Here is a 16,500-nt window from a genome sequence, read left to right as displayed (position 1 = left end):
GCTTTGCTAAATGATTTCACCCATTGCTCGAAACAGGACAACTTTCACGTTTACACGGAACATGAAACACACCGGACTACAGGGAAAATTCACAAAGCTGAGCAGGCCGTGTCCCAAATCATACCGTGCAGCATTGTTTCAGTCACTGTGTCTGTTTTGCAGAATAAGGTTCCCAAAGAATGTTCCACCCTAAAACCGGAGGTAGCATTACAATCCGAGAACAACAGATTACATTGTGAGGAAGGTCTGACCTCGGGGCCGGTTCGAGATGTCACTTTCCTTGCCTTTTACCTTAACCGTGCAATTTGCTGCAGAGATTATCACACCTGGACATGAGCCTCATCGATACCAAAAGAGTTGGAAACCTGTGTGTGAATCGATGAAAAAGCGCGACTCAATAAAGTTTAACAAGTTCCATGGTGCTTTTTAGAAATGCAGTTTCTGTTCACCACAATCCAAAAGGCAGTTTCTGAACATAGTAACAGAAGTCAAAAGGTAATTACCTCACCCCACCCCCACTCCGGAAGAGGTGCTAACTGCCCTTGATTGCTTTTTGTTCACGATGTGAAGAGCTCTCACGCCTGAGTCACCGTCACGTCTCTGGTTGCTGAGTGAATCACAAAGAAGGACGTTCTCCAGAGCTGCAACTGCCTCACTTCCCCACTCGCCCTCCCCGTTTCCATTTTCCTGCTCGTCAGTGATTTAAAGAAAACCAAATGGATGCGATGTCATTCTGTCGCCTCTCTGTCGATTCCTCCGTTTCAGTTCCAACGTGGCTTAGATCTCGGGGCGCACCTTAATACTAGCGACGCTATGAAAGCACAGGTCCAGAGGTTCCTCTGAGAGTGTAATTTCTTTCATTGCTGTTGCTGATTGAATGAGCCACTAACGTGCGATCTGCTCCAAAACATGATTCAGGACCTCTGGTGCCAATTCTCGCACGCTGAATAACGACAGACACCTTCCAAATGAGGTCTTTCAGAGACGACTTTGGGATACATTTGACAGACAGACTAGTTGAGGAATCCGTGGTGCACTGTGACACCAGCACATCAGCATCTTCCCTGTCTTTGAACCGGGCCGCCTGCGCAAGGAATGCGAATGCGGTAATGCTTTTCGTGGAAGGATCAGAAGGGGGTAACTACACTCTCAAACAGAATGGCATATGATAGGAAACAGGTTGGAGAAAAACTTTACAATGCTTTGCACAGTAATTAAATGGAATTGCATTGCATTGCACTACGAGAGAAGATTTGTTCAAGCAAATTCGAAGGCAGGTTTGCACATGGGAAAGCAAGCAAGAAAGCTACGTTCTTGTCGATGTCAAAGGCTGCAGTTGAAGAGTAAAGCAGTTTCTGCCCAGTTTCGAACTGAGGACCTTTCGCGTGTAAGGCGAACGTGATGACCACTACACTACAGAAACAAGCCTCGGTCGCCCTCGCTGCAGCTCAGTGGCATCCAGCACTGAAAGTTGAAGCCATTCTACCTTTCACCTTTCTGTTTCCGTTAGCTCGTTGTTTAATGGGACTTGTTGAATTTTAGCGATGTGGTGAGCATGGACGAGATACACCGAAGTGTCTGTTTCCACGCGGTGTACCCCAATAACGTTGTGTTGCTTACACCTGCTTTAAAGAATTACGTTTTTGCGGAGCTTACCGTCGCAGTCTGTGGCAAAATCATTTAGTCTGTTCGACTGCTCACGGGAAAGGTAGCATTGTGAAACACTGCAGAAACGAACGACTTCCTTACTTTTGCTCCGACTGACCATACTCCGTGAAGGTTTCCCAGATTCTCAGCTGGAAGTTACCTCAGAAACCCTGTTAATTCGTAATGTATTGAGCGAATCGCAAAACAGAAAGCATTTAACACGGAATACAAACAAAACTGGAAAACCAAATGCATTTTCAGACACAGCGAGCATGAATGCTAAATGTGAGACAGTCCGGGGGCATGAGCCATAAACTAATCACACAACGAACAACAGGGCAATTCCAAACTACTCTTTCAAACATACTGGAGCCTGAGTGCACCACCACTTCCCAGACAATGCTGCAAAGAGACAAAGAAAGAACATAATAAGAATGGGCCATAAAAAGTGAATTTCACCAATCACAGTCTCGATTAGATTACCTTTCCCTTCCGATGTCTCCAGGACGGAAATGACTGAAGTGGGAGAAATTCAATAACATATGACATCGAAATACATTGGAACGATTTTCTCATTGGCCAGAAAACCAAATAACGACGAAGTCGAGTCACCGTAGGACTCTGTTTCGCAACAACGATGAAATAACAGTCTCCATTCGGTTCCAGTAAAAGCTCAACTTGCCTGGAACAGAAAGCAACAGTAGAGCTGCTGGCGATTTTCCATGCGGGAAGCGAACACGATCACGACAGCACAGACACTTTGGAAAATTCGGCACTTTTCCACACCGCAGTCAATTCGCCGGGAAGCAAACTCATTTTACTTCTGTTTTAAACAGAAATGAGGCAGGGATTGAAGCAGCATTTAAACCAGCTGTTCTGTTGGAGCTGTTCAGCAGAAATGGCAGCGGTGGGATTCGAACCCACGCCTCTGTCGAGACGGGAGCCTTAATCCAGTGCCTTAGACCGCTCGGCCACACTACCAGCACGTCCGCGGGCCCATTTTCTTGCACTTCCAATTGTGTTCCTGCATAACAACAGATTCAGACTGACGTGAAAAGGTTTGAATGATCCCTCTCCGACTCGCACAGCTGCTGGGATGTGCCCGTCTCCAATATCAATTTCTCAGCAGTTAACGATAGCCCATCAAACCAGACAAAAATCACTGGTAAACTGAGTCTATCTTCTCAGACTGGATTCAGCTACAAATGTATCTGTGAGTGCGTGAGAATATATGATCGGTTATGATTGGGTCAAATTACCATGAGCTACTTGACATTACTGCAATTTCGATTCTTGCTTTGCTAAATGATTTCACCCATTGCTCGAAACAGGACAACTTTCACGTTTACACGGAACATGAAACACACCGGACTACAGGGAAAATTCACAAAGCTGAGCAGGCCGTGTCCCAAATCATACCGTGCAGCATTGTTTCAGTCACTGTGTCTGTTTTGCAGAATAAGGTTCCCAAAGAATGTTCCACCCTAAAACCGGAGGTAGCATTACAATCCGAGAACGACAGATTACATTGTGAGGAAGGTCTGACCTCGGGGCCGGTTCGAGATGTCACTTTCCTTGCCTTTTACCTTAACCGTGCAATTTGCTGCAGAGATTATCACACCTGGACATGAGCCTCATCGATACCAAAAGAGTTGGAAACCTGTGTGTGAATCGATGAAAAAGCGCGACTCAATAAAGTTTAACAAGTTCCATGGTGCTTTTTAGAAATGCAGTTTCTGTTCACCACAATCCAAAAGGCAGTTTCTGAACATAGTAACAGAAGTCAAAAGGTAATTACCTCACACCACCCCCACTCCGGAAGAGGTGCTAACTGCCCTTGATTGCTTTTTGTTCACGATGTGAAGAGCTCTCACGCCTGAGTCACCGTCACGTCTCTGGTTGCTGAGTGAATCACAAAGAAGGACGTTCTCCAGAGCTGCAACTGCCTCACTTCCCCACTCGCCCTCCCCGTTTCCATTTTCCTGCTCGTCAGTGATTTAAAGAAAACCAAATGGATGCGATGTCATTCTGTCGCCTCTCTGTCGATTCCTCCGTTTCAGTTCCAACGTGGCTTAGATCTCGGGGCGCACCTTAATACTAGCGACGCTATGAAAGCACAGGTCCAGAGGTTCCTCTGAGAGTGTAATTTCTTTCATTGCTGTTGCTGATTGAATGAGCCACTAACGTGCGATCTGCTCCAAAACATGATTCAGGACCTCTGGTGCCAATTCTCGCACGCTGAATAACGACAGACACCTTCCAAATGAGGTCTTTCAGAGACGACTTTGGGATACATTTGACAGACAGACTAGTTGAGGAATCCGTGGTGCACTGTGACACCAGCACATCAGCTTCTTCCCTGTCTTTGAACCGGGCCGCCTGCGCAAGGAATGCGAATGCGGTAATGCTTTTCGTGGAAGGATCAGAAGGGGGTAACTACACTCTCAAACAGAATGGCATATGATAGGAAACAGGTTGGAGAAAAACTTTACAATGCTTTGCACAGTAATTAAATGGAATTGCATTGCATTGCACTACGAGAGAAGATTTGTTCAAGCAAACTCGAAGGCAGGTTTGCACATGGGAAAGCAAGCAAGAAAGCTACGTTCTTGTCGATGTCAAAGGCTGCAGTTGAAGAGTAAAGCAGTTTCTGCCCAGTTTCGAACTGAGGACCTTTCGCGTGTAAGGCGAACGTGATGACCACTACACTACAGAAACAAGCCTCGGTCGCCCTCGCTGCAGCTCAGTGGCATCCAGCACTGAAAGTTGAAGCCATTCTAGCTTTCACCTTTCTGTTTCCGTTAGCTCGTTGTTTAATGGGACTTGTTGAATTTTAGCGATGTGGTGAGCATGGACGAGATACACCGAAGTATCTGTTTCCACGCGGTGTACCCCAATAACGTTGTGTTGCTTACACCTGCTTTAAAGAATTACGTTTTTGCGGAGCTTACCGTCGCAGTCTGTGGCAAAATCATTTAGTCTGTTCGACTGCTCACGGGAAAGGTAGCATTGTGAAACACTGCAGAAACGAACGACTTCCTTACTTTTGCTCCGACTGACCATACTCCGTGAAGGTTTCCCAGATTCTCAGCTGGAAGTTACCTCAGAAACCCTGTTAATTCGTAATGTATTGAGCGAATCGCAAAACAGAAAGCATTTAACACGGAACACAAACAAAACTGGAAAACCAAATGCATTTTCAGACACAGCGAGCATGAATGCTAAATGTGAGACAGTCCGGGGGCATGAGCCATAAAGTAATCACACAACGAACAACAGGGCAATTCCAAACTACTCTTTCAAACATACTGGAGCCTGAGTGCACCACCACTTCCCAGACAATGCTGCAAAGAGACAAAGAAAGAACATAATAAGAATGGGCCATAAAAAGTGAATTTCACCAATCACAGTCTCGATTAGATTACCTTTCCCTTCCGATGTCTCCAGGACGGAAATGACTGAAGTGGGAGAAATTCAATAACATATGACATCGAAATACATTGGAACGATTTTCTCATTGGCCAGAAAACCAAATAACGACGAAGTCGAGTCACCGTAGGACTCTGTTTCGCAACAACGATGAAATAACAGTCTCCATTCGGTTCCAGTAAAAGCTCAAATTGCCTGGAACAGAAAGCAACAGTAGACCTGCTGGCGATTTTCCATGCGGGAAGCCAACACGATCACGACAGCACAGACACTTTGGAAAATTCGGCACTTTTCCACACCGCAGTCAATTCGCCGGGAAGCAAACTCATTTTACTTCTGTTTTAAACAGAAATGAGGCAGGGATTGAAGCAGCATTTAAACCAGCTGTTCTGCAGAAATGGCAGCGGTGGGATTCGAACCCACGCCTCTGTCGAGACGGGAGCCTTAATCCAGTGCCTTAGACCGCTCGGCCACACTACCAGCACGTCCGCGAGCCCATTTTCTTGCACTTCCAATTGTGTTCCTGCATAACAACAGATTCAGACTGACGTGAAAAGGTTTGAATGATCCCTCTCCGACTCGCACAGCTGCTGGGATGTGCCCGTCTCCAATATCAATTTCTCAGCAGTTAACGATAGCCCATCAAACCAGACAAAAATCACTGGTAAACTGAGTCTATCTTCTCAGACTGGATTCAGCTACAAATGTATCTGTGAGTGCGTGAGAATATATGATCGGTTATGATTGGGTCAAATTACCATGAGCTACTTGACATTACTGCAATTTCGATTCTTGCTTTGCTAAATGATTTCACCCATTGCTCGAAACAGGACAACTTTCACGTTTACACGGAACATGAAACACACCGGACTACAGGGAAAATTCACAAAGCTGAGCAGGCCGTGTCCCAAATCATACCGTGCAGCATTGTTTCAGTCACTGTGTCTGTTTTGCAGAATAAGGTTCCCAAAGAATGTTCCACCCTAAAACCGGAGGTAGCATTACAATCCGAGAACGACAGATTACATTGTGAGGAAGGTCTGACCTCGGGGCCGGTTCGAGATGTCACTTTCCTTGCCTTTTACCTTAACCGTGCAATTTGCTGCAGAGATTATCACACCTGGACATGAGCCTCATCGATACCAAAAGAGTTGGAAACCTGTGTGTGAATCGATGAAAAAGCGCGACTCAATAAAGTTTAACAAGTTCCATGGTGCTTTTTAGAAATGCAGTTTCTGTTCACCACAATCCAAAAGGCAGTTTCTGAACATAGTAACAGAAGTCAAAAGGTAATTACCTCACCCCACCCCCACTCCGGAAGAGGTGCTAACTGCCCTTGATTGCTTTTTGTTCACGATGTGAAGAGCTCTCACGCCTGAGTCACCGTCACGTCTCTGGTTGCTGAGTGAATCACAAAGAAGGACGTTCTCCAGAGCTGCAACTGCCTCACTTCCCCACTCGCCCTCCCCGTTTCCATTTTCCTGCTCGTCAGTGATTTAAAGAAAACCAAATGGATGCGATGTCATTCTGTCGCCTCTCTGTCGATTCCTCCGTTTCAGTTCCAACGTGGCTTAGATCTCGGGGCGCACCTTAATACTAGCGACGCTATGAAAGCACAGGTCCAGAGGTTCCTCTGAGAGTGGAATTTCTTTCATTGCTGTTGCTGATTGAATGAGCCACTAACGTGCGATCTGCTCCAAAACATGATTCAGGACCTCTGGTGCCAATTCTCGCACGCTGAATAACGACAGACACCTTCCAAATGAGGTCTTTCAGAGACGACTTTGGGATACATTTGACAGACAGACTAGTTGAGGAATCCGTGGTGCACTGTGACACCAGCACATCAGCTTCTTCCCTGTCTTTGAACCGGGCCGCCTGCGCAAGGAATGCGAATGCGGTAATGCTTTTCGTGGAAGGATCAGAAGGGGGTAACTACACTCTCAAACAGAATGGCATATGATAGGAAACAGGTTGGAGAAAAACTTTACAATGCTTTGCACAGTAATTAAATGGAATTGCATTGCATTGCACTACGAGAGAAGATTTGTTCAAGCAAACTCGAAGGCAGGTTTGCACATGGGAAAGCAAGCAAGAAAGCTACGTTCTTGTCGATGTCAAAGGCTGCAGTTGAAGAGTAAAGCAGTTTCTGCCCAGTTTCGAACTGAGGACCTTTCGCGTGTAAGGCGAACGTGATGACCACTACACTACAGAAACAAGCCTCGGTCGCCCTCGCTGCAGCTCAGTGGCATCCAGCACTGAAAGTTGAAGCCATTCTAGCTTTCACCTTTCTGTTTCCTTTAGCTCGTTGTTTAATGGGACTTGTTGAATTTTAGCGATGTGGTGAGCATGGACGAGATACACCGAAGTATCTGTTTCCACGCGGTGTACCCCAATAACGTTGTGTTGCTTACACCTGCTTTAAAGAATTACGTTTTTGCGGAGCTTACCGTCGCAGTCTGTGGCAAAATCATTTAGTCTGTTCGACTGCTCACGGGAAAGGTAGCATTGTGAAACACTGCAGAAACGAACGACTTCCTTACTTTTGCTCCGACTGACCATACTCCGTGAAGGTTTCCCAGATTCTCAGCTGGAAGTTACCTCAGAAACCCTGTTAATTCGTAATGTATTGAGCGAATCGCAAAACAGAAAGCATTTAACACGGAACACAAACAAAACTGGAAAACCAAATGCATTTTCAGACACAGCGAGCATGAATGCTAAATGTGAGACAGTCCGGGGGCATGAGCCATAAAGTAATCACACAACGAACAACAGGGCAATTCCAAACTACTCTTTCAAACATACTGGAGCCTGAGTGCACCACCACTTCCCAGACAATGCTGCAAAGAGACAAAGAAAGAACATAATAAGAATGGGCCATAAAAAGTGAATTTCACCAATCACAGTCTCGATTAGATTACCTTTCCCTTCCGATGTCTCCAGGACGGAAATGACTGAAGTGGGAGAAATTCAATAACATATGACATCGAAATACATTGGAACGATTTTCTCATTGGCCAGAAAACCAAATAACGACGAGTCGAGTCACCGTAGGACTCTGTTTCGCAACAACGATGAAATAACAGTCTCCATTCGGTTCCAGTAAAAGCTCAACTTGCCTGGAACAGAAAGCTACAGTAGAGCTGCTGGCGATTTTCCATGCGGGAAGCGAACACGATCACGACAGCACAGACACTTTTGGAAAAGTCGGCACTTTTCCACACCGCAGTCAATTCGCCGGGAAGCAAACTCATTTTACTTCTGTTTTAAACAGAAATGAGGCAGGGATTGAAGCAACATTTAAACCAGCTGTTCCGTTGGAGCTGTTCAGCAGAAATGGCGTCGGTGGGATTCGAACCCACGCCTGTATCGAGACTGGAGCCTTAATTCATCGATTTAGACCGCTCGGCCACACTACCAACACGCGCAGCGGTCCCTTTTCTTGCATTTCCAATTGTGTTCCTGCATAATAACAGATGTAAACTCACATGAAAAGGGTTCCATGATCCCTCTCCGACTCACACAGCTGCTGGGATGTGCCTGTCTTCAATATCAATTTCTCAGCAGTTAACGATAGCCCATCAATCCAGACAATAATCACTCGTAAACTGGGTCTATCTTCTCAGACTGGATTCAGCTACAAATGTATCTGTGAGTGCGTGAGAATACAGACAGACTAGTTGAGGAATCCGTGGTGCACTGTGACACCAGCGCATCCGCTTCTTCCCTGTCTTTGAACCGGGCCGCCTGCGCAAGGAATGTAAATGCGGTAATTCTTCGTGGAAGCATCAGAAGTGTGTAACTACACTCTCAAACTGAAGGCATATCATCATTTACAATTTTTTCCACAGTATTTGAATGGGATTGTATTGCAGTTCACTTCGAGAGCAGATTTGTTCTAGCAAATTCGAAGGCAGGTTTGCAAATGGGAAAGCAAGCAAGGAAACTCGTTTATTGACTATGTCAAAGGCTGCAGTTGTAGTACAAAGCAGTTTGTGCCCACTTTCGAACTGGGGACGTTTCGCGCGTCAGGCGAACGTGATGACTGCTACACTGCAGAAACAAGCCACAGTCGCCCCTCCTGCGGCTCAGTGGCATTCAGCACTGAAAGTTGAAGCCATTGTACCTTTCACCTTTCTGTTTCCAACAGCGCGTTGCTGTAAGTGACATCTTGAAAACGTTAAAAAAAAACACTCTTCCAACTCAGTTCCAACACGTTTCCAACTCAGTTATTGTCATTGTGGCTCGTGTCAAGGTGTGAATGTCTCTGCAGCAAATTGCACGGTTCACGTAAAATGCAGAAAAACAGGCACACCAACCTGCACCAATACCTGTCTCCTGTTATTAAACTGTTATAGACAGAAACACCAGCACACAACCTTCCACCACTACCCTGTCTCCTGCCAATAAGCAGATATATCCAGAAACACACACAACCCTCCATCATCACGCTGTCTCCTTCCATTAAGTAGATATACACAGAAACACACACAACTCTCCACCAAAACCCTGTTTCTTGCCACTAATCAGATATACACTAAAACACAAAACACAAGCCTCCACCGCCACGTTGTCTCATGCTATCAAGCAGATATCTGGGTGTTCTTGTCCACCAGTCAATGAAGGCAAGCATGCAGGTACAGCAGGTCGTGAAGAAGGCTGACAGCATGCTGGCCTTCATAACAAGAGGGATTGAGTATAGAAGCAAAGAGGTGCTTCTGCAGCTGTACAGGGCCCTGGTGAGACCACACCTGGAGTATTGTGTACAGTTCTGGTCTCCAGATTTGAGGAAAGACATTCTGGCTATTGAGGGAGTGCAGCGTAGGTTCACGAGGTCAATTCCTGGAATGGCAGGATTGCCTTACACAGAAAGACTGAAGCGACTGAGCTTGTATACCCTTGAGTTTAGAAGACTGAGAGGGGATCTGATTGAAACGTATAGGATTATGAAAGGACTGGACACTCTGGCAGGAGGGAACATATTTCCGTTGATGGGGGAGTGCCGAACCAGAGGACACAACTTAAAAATACGGGGTAGACCATTTAGGAGAGAGATGAGGTGAAACTACTTCACCCAGAGAGTGGTGGCTGTGTGGAATGCTCTGCCCCAGAGGGCAGTGGAGGCCCAGTCTCTGGATTCATTTAAGAAAGAATCGGATAGAGCTCTTACAGATAGTGGAGTCAAGGGTTACGGAGATAAGGCTGGAACAGGATACTGATTAGGAATGATCAGCCATGATCATATTGAATGGCGGTGCAGGCTCGAAGGGCAGAATGGCCTACTCCTGCATCTATTGTCTATTGTCTATTGTCTATATATACTGAAGCACATACACACACAACCCTGCACCAACACCTTGCCTCCGAACAATAAGCAGATATACACAGAAACACACACAAATCTCTAAAACACCTTCCTGTCTCCTGCCATTAAACAAATATAACAGAAACACACACACACACAACTATTCACTACCACGTTGTTTTCTGCCATTAAGCAAATATACCCAGAAACACACACACAATCATTCACGAACACACTGTCTCCTGCCATTACACAGATCTGCACAGAAACACACGCACACACACTCACACACACAATGGTCTACCATCACACACTCACTGGCAATTAAACAGGTATAAAAAGAAACACACACACATCTCGACACCATCCCCCAGTCTCTTGCCATTAAATAGACATACACAGGAACACACACACACAACCCTTCACCACCACGCTGTCTCCTGCAATTAAACTGATATACACAGAAACACACACAAACCCCTTCACCACCACATTGTTTTCTGCCATTAAACAGATATACACAGGAACACACACACACGCACACACAATCCTTGACACCCAAATTGTCTCCTGTCATTGAGCAGGTATACATAGAAACACACACGCAACCCTCCACCTGTCTCCTGTAATTAAACAGATATGTACAGAAATACACACACAAAACTCCAGCACCACCCTGTCTCCGGCTATTAAACAGTTATGCACAGAAACACACACACAATCCTCCAACACCACCTTGTTCTCCTATTATTAAGCAGAGATATACAGAAATGCACACACAACCCTCCATCATCACACTGTCTCCTTCCATTAAGTAGATATACACAGAAACACACACAACTCTCCACCAAAACCCTGTTTCTTGCCACTAATCAGATATACACTAAAACACAAAACACAAGCCTCCACCGCCACGTTGTCTCATGCTATCAAGCAGATATCTGGGTGTTCTTGTCCACCAGTCAATGAAGGCAAGCATGCAGGTACAGCAGGTCGTGAAGAAGGCTGACAGCATGCTGGCCTTCATAACAAGAGGGATTGAGTATAGAAGCAAAGAGGTGCTTCTGCAGCTGTACAGGGCCCTGGTGAGACCACACCTGGAGTATTGTGTACAGTTCTGGTCTCCAGATTTGAGGAAAGACATTCTGGCTATTGAGGGAGTGCAGCGTAGGTTCACGAGGTCAATTCCTGGAATGGCAGGATTGCCTTACACAGAAAGACTGAAGCGACTGAGCTTGTATACCCTTGAGTTTAGAAGACTGAGAGGGGATCTGATTGAAACGTATAGGATTATGAAAGGACTGGACACTCTGGCAGGAGGGAACATATTTCCGTTGATGGGGGAGTGCCGAACCAGAGGACACAACTTAAAAATACGGGGTAGACCATTTAGGAGAGAGATGAGGTGAAACTACTTCACCCAGAGAGTGGTGGCTGTGTGGAATGCTCTGCCCCAGAGGGCAGTGGAGGCCCAGTCTCTGGATTCATTTAAGAAAGAATCGGATAGAGCTCTTACAGATAGTGGAGTCAAGGGGTATGGAGATAAGGCTGGAACAGGATACTGATTAGGAATGATCAGCCATGATCATATTGAATGGCGGTGCAGGCTCGAAGGGCAGAATGGCCTACTCCTGCATCTATTGTCTATTGTCTATTGTCTATATATACTGAAGCACATACACACACAACCCTGCACCAACACCTTGCCTCCGAACAATAAGCAGATATACACAGAAACACACACAAATCTCTAAAACACCTTCCTGTCTCCTGCCATTAAACAAATATAACAGAAACACACACACACAAAACTATTCACTACCACATTGTTTTCTGCCATTAAGCAAATATACCCAGAAACACACACACAATCATTCACGAACACACTGTCTCCTGCCATTACACAGATCTGCACAGAAACACACGCACACACACTCACACACACAATGGTCTACCATCACACACTCACCGGCAATTAAACAGGTATAAAAAGAAACACACACACATCTCGACACCATCCCCCAGTCTCTTGCCATTAAATAGACATACACAGGAACACACACACACAACCCTTCACCACCACGCTGTCTCCTGCAATTAAACTGATATACACAGAAACACACACAAACCCCTTCACCACCACATTGTTTTCTGCCATTAAACAGATATACACAGGAACACACACACACGCACACACAATCCTTGACACCCAAATTGTCTCCTGTCATTGAGCAGGTATACATAGAAACACACACGCAACCCTCCACCTGTCTCCTGTAATTAAACAGATATGTACAGAAATACACACACAAAACTCCAGCACCACCCTGTCTCCGGCTATTAAACAGTTTTCACAGAAACACACACACAATCCTCCAACACCACATTGTTCTCCTATTATTAAGCAGAGATATACAGAAATACACACACAACCCTCCACCACCACCCTGTCACCAGTCCTTAAACAGATATACACAGAAACACACACACTTACACAAACCTCCATGACACCCCATCTCCGACCCATAAACAGATATATACAGTAACCCATATACAAATCCCTCCACCACCACCCTGTCTCCTGAAATTAAGCATATATACACTAAAACACACACACACCATCCTCCACCACCACCCTGTCTCCTGAAATTAAGCATATATACACAGAAACACACGCACACCCCTCCACCACCACACTCTCTCCAGCCCATAAAACAGATATACACAGAAACACGCACACATCCCTCTACCATCACCCTGTCTCCTGCCCTTAAACAGATATACACAGAAATACACATACATACAGAACGCTCCACCGCCACACTGTTTCCTGCAATTAATCAGATACACAAAGAAACAGACACACACAACCCTCCACCACCACCAGTCTGTCTCCCGTCATTAAGCAGATACTTACAGAAAAACATACACATCCCTGCACCACGACCGTAACACCAGCATTAAACAGACAGACACAGAAAAACAAACAAACAAACAGACAACCCTCCACCAACACTCTGTCTCCTGGTATTAAACAGATATACACAGAAACACACACATACCCCTCCACCACCACCACTCTGTCTCCTGCCATTTTACAGATATGCACAGAAACACACACACACAAACCTCCACCACCAACGTGTCTCCTACCAATAAGCACTTAGACACAGAAACACAGGCATTTACAATCCAACACCACCCTGTCTCATGCCATTATAAAGGATATACGCAGAAACACCGACATGCACAAAACTCCATGAACACCCTGCCTCCTGCCATTGGACAGTTATACACAATAACATACACACACCAAATTGTCTCGTGCCATTAAGCACATATGCACAGAAACACACACGCACACTCAGTCAAACCTCCTTGTCCACCATGTCTCCTCTCATTAAACAGTTATACACGGAAATATACACACACAAACTTCTACGACCACCCTGCCTACTGCCCTTAAACAGATATACACAAAAACGCACATGCAAACACAATCCTCCACCACCACCCTATCTCCTGCAATTAAATAGATACACGCAGAAACACACACATACAAGCACAACATTCCATGAACAACGTGCCTCCTGCCATTGAGCAGGTCTATGCAGGATCACACACACAACCCTTCATGACCACCTTGTCTCCTGCCACTGAACAGGTATACACAGAAACACACACATCACCACCCTGTCTCCAGCCCTTAAATAGACATACACAGAATCACAGGCACACCCCTCCAGGACAACACTATCTCGTGCCATTAAACAGATATACACAGAAACACATACACACAACCCTCCACCACTGCCCTGTTATCCTTCCATTGAGCAGATATGCACATAAATACACACACAGCATTCGACCACCACCAGTCTGTCTCCTGTCATTAAGCAGATATATACAGAAAAACACACACAACCCTGCACCACCCCCTATCACTGACCATTAATCAGACATAAACAGACAACCCTCCATCAACACTCTGTTTCCAGGCATTAAACAGATATACACAGAATTGGCTTGCTGACAGAAGGCAGAGAGTGGCTGTAGATAGAAAGTATTCTGCCTAGACGACAGTGCTGAGTGGGGTCTCCCAGGGTTCTGTACTTGGGCCTCTGCTTTTTGTAGTTTTTTTAAATGACTTGGATGAGTAGGTTGAGGGGAGGGTTAGTAAATTTGCAGATGACATAAAGTTTGGAGGTGTCAGCGATAGTATAAATGGCTACTGTAGGCTGCAGCGCGACATAGACAGAATGCAGAGCTGGGCTGAGAAATGGCAGATTGTGTTCAACCTGGATAAATGCGAAATGATGCATGTTGGAAGGTGGAGCTCGAATGCTGAATATAGGATTAAAGATAGGATTTAAGGCAGTGTGGAGGAATAGAGGAATTTGGATGTGCAAGTACATAGATCCCTGAAAGTTGTAATACACGTGGATACGGTTGTTAAGAAAGCATATGGAGTTTTGGCTTTCATCAACGGGGGGATAGAGTTTAAGAGCCATGAGGTTTTGCTGCAGCTCTACAAGTCCCTGGTGAAGCAATACTTGAAATATTGTGTCCAGTTCTGGTGGCCCTACTGTAAGAAAGATACAGAGGCTTGGGAGAGGGTGCAAAGAAGGTTTACCAGGATTCTGCTTGAACTGGGGGGCTTGGCTTATGAAAAAATGTTGAATAGGCTCGGATATCTCTCTGGAGAGAAGGAGGAAGAGAGGAGATCTTATAGAGGTGTACAAAATAATGAGAGGAATAGATAGAGTCAATAGCTAGAGTATTTTCTCCAGGACAAGATTGACTGGTATGAGAACTCATAGTTTGAAGATATTAGGAGGAAGGTATAAAGGAGATGTCAGAAGTAGTTTTTGTTTTAACACAGAGAGCTGTGAATGCATGGAATACGTTACCAGTGGTAGTGGTGGAAGCAGAGTTATTGGGGACATTTAAGCAACTTCTAGACTTGCCCATGGATAGCAGTGAGGTGAGGGATGTGTAGGTTGTTATTATAGTTTACATTAGGATTAAATCTCGGCAGAACATTGTGGATGAAAGGGCCTGTTTTGTGCTGTAGTTTCTATGTTCTATGTTCTCTGACAAGTGTGAGTCGACTTCTGACCACCTAATGCCAACTGCAAAAGATGTTTAAAGACTTCAGTGAGTTGCAAAGGTGTCAGCATTATAATTATGTTTTGGTCATTGTTGATTTGCTTTTCCTTGATGGGTTGAAGCTTACCCCACTTCCAACACTACTGCTAAAACTGTTGTAAATATTTTACTCAAGGAGATTATAACCTGCTTTGGTATTTGATATTGTCTACATTCTGACAATGCCCATCCCCTCACCCCCATTTTATTGGACATATTAATGAAGAATTATACTTTCATTTTGGGATTCACCACCAACTTCATTGTGCTTATTGCCCACAGGCTGCAGGGCTCGTGGAGCATGCTGACCAGAGTCTGAAAAGTAAACTTGCCAAATGGACTTCTGAGACTGTTCTTTCCTCGGTTAGGGTAGTGCCACTGGTATTGTTCCACCTACAATAAACTCCTGTGGGGAAATCTCGCTTGGCCTTTTCGAGCACTCTCACTCTGTATGATCTAAATGATAAAGTGCATTGTATCTGATCCGCAGGACACACAGCAGAAATTATCCCATCCCAGCGGACTGAGCTGCCTCCATTGATAGAGCTGTCTCTATTGGCCGAGTATCATACAGTAACAGCAAATATCTTTTGATGTCATCCTCGAAGGTACTTGCTACAAAAACGCTGAAGACTGCGGGAATCTGCTGTGATCAGCGCGAGCGTGGAGGCCCAGCGGGAGCCTGGTCGGCCCTAAACCAGAAATCAATCGATAAAAAGATTCTTCTTTTTAGAAGAATCACATTCAGACCATCATCTTAACACTTCCTGGGGAGAAAACTGATGTGGAAGAGCGGACAGTCTCAACTGGTTCCAGCAATTATAACCTTGTCGGTGTGACAACAAAAGCAGAAACCTGGAATTGTTTATCTTGCTTCTGAAAAACAGGTGAGTAAATTTTGAAGATCATAGATATTTCTTCCTGGTGTTCATGAAATGATCTAGAGCAGAGTACGGTTCCCTGAGTAT

The 16,500-nt window shown here is 45.2% G+C and overlaps 5 non-coding genes across 5 annotated transcripts; all 5 read right to left on the bottom strand.

Moving 5' to 3' along the window:
• Positions 1 to 1,350: 1,350 nt before the first annotated feature.
• Positions 1,351 to 1,423, bottom strand: trnav-uac (transfer RNA valine (anticodon UAC)). Its single transcript has one exon. It is a non-coding gene; the product is annotated as a tRNA-Val (tRNA).
• Positions 1,424 to 2,546: 1,123 nt separating this feature from the next.
• On the bottom strand, positions 2,547 to 2,628 carry trnal-aag (transfer RNA leucine (anticodon AAG)). Its single transcript has one exon. It is a non-coding gene; the product is annotated as a tRNA-Leu (tRNA).
• A 1,664-nt stretch (positions 2,629 to 4,292) lies between these two features.
• trnav-uac (transfer RNA valine (anticodon UAC)) lies at positions 4,293 to 4,365 on the bottom strand. The gene has a single exon. It is a non-coding gene; the product is annotated as a tRNA-Val (tRNA).
• Positions 4,366 to 5,474: 1,109 nt separating this feature from the next.
• trnal-aag (transfer RNA leucine (anticodon AAG)) lies at positions 5,475 to 5,556 on the bottom strand. The gene has a single exon. It is a non-coding gene; the product is annotated as a tRNA-Leu (tRNA).
• A 1,664-nt stretch (positions 5,557 to 7,220) lies between these two features.
• trnav-uac (transfer RNA valine (anticodon UAC)) lies at positions 7,221 to 7,293 on the bottom strand. Its single transcript has one exon. It is a non-coding gene; the product is annotated as a tRNA-Val (tRNA).
• Between the last annotated feature and the right edge of the window lie 9,207 nt (positions 7,294 to 16,500).

The sequence above is a fragment of the Chiloscyllium punctatum genome, chromosome 18 (genome assembly GCF_047496795.1).
Source record: "Chiloscyllium punctatum isolate Juve2018m chromosome 18, sChiPun1.3, whole genome shotgun sequence".
Classification (NCBI taxonomy): Eukaryota; Metazoa; Chordata; class Chondrichthyes; order Orectolobiformes; family Hemiscylliidae; genus Chiloscyllium; species Chiloscyllium punctatum.
Note: the sequence above shows the minus strand (reverse complement) of the source record. Positions and strands in the feature narration are given on the sequence as shown.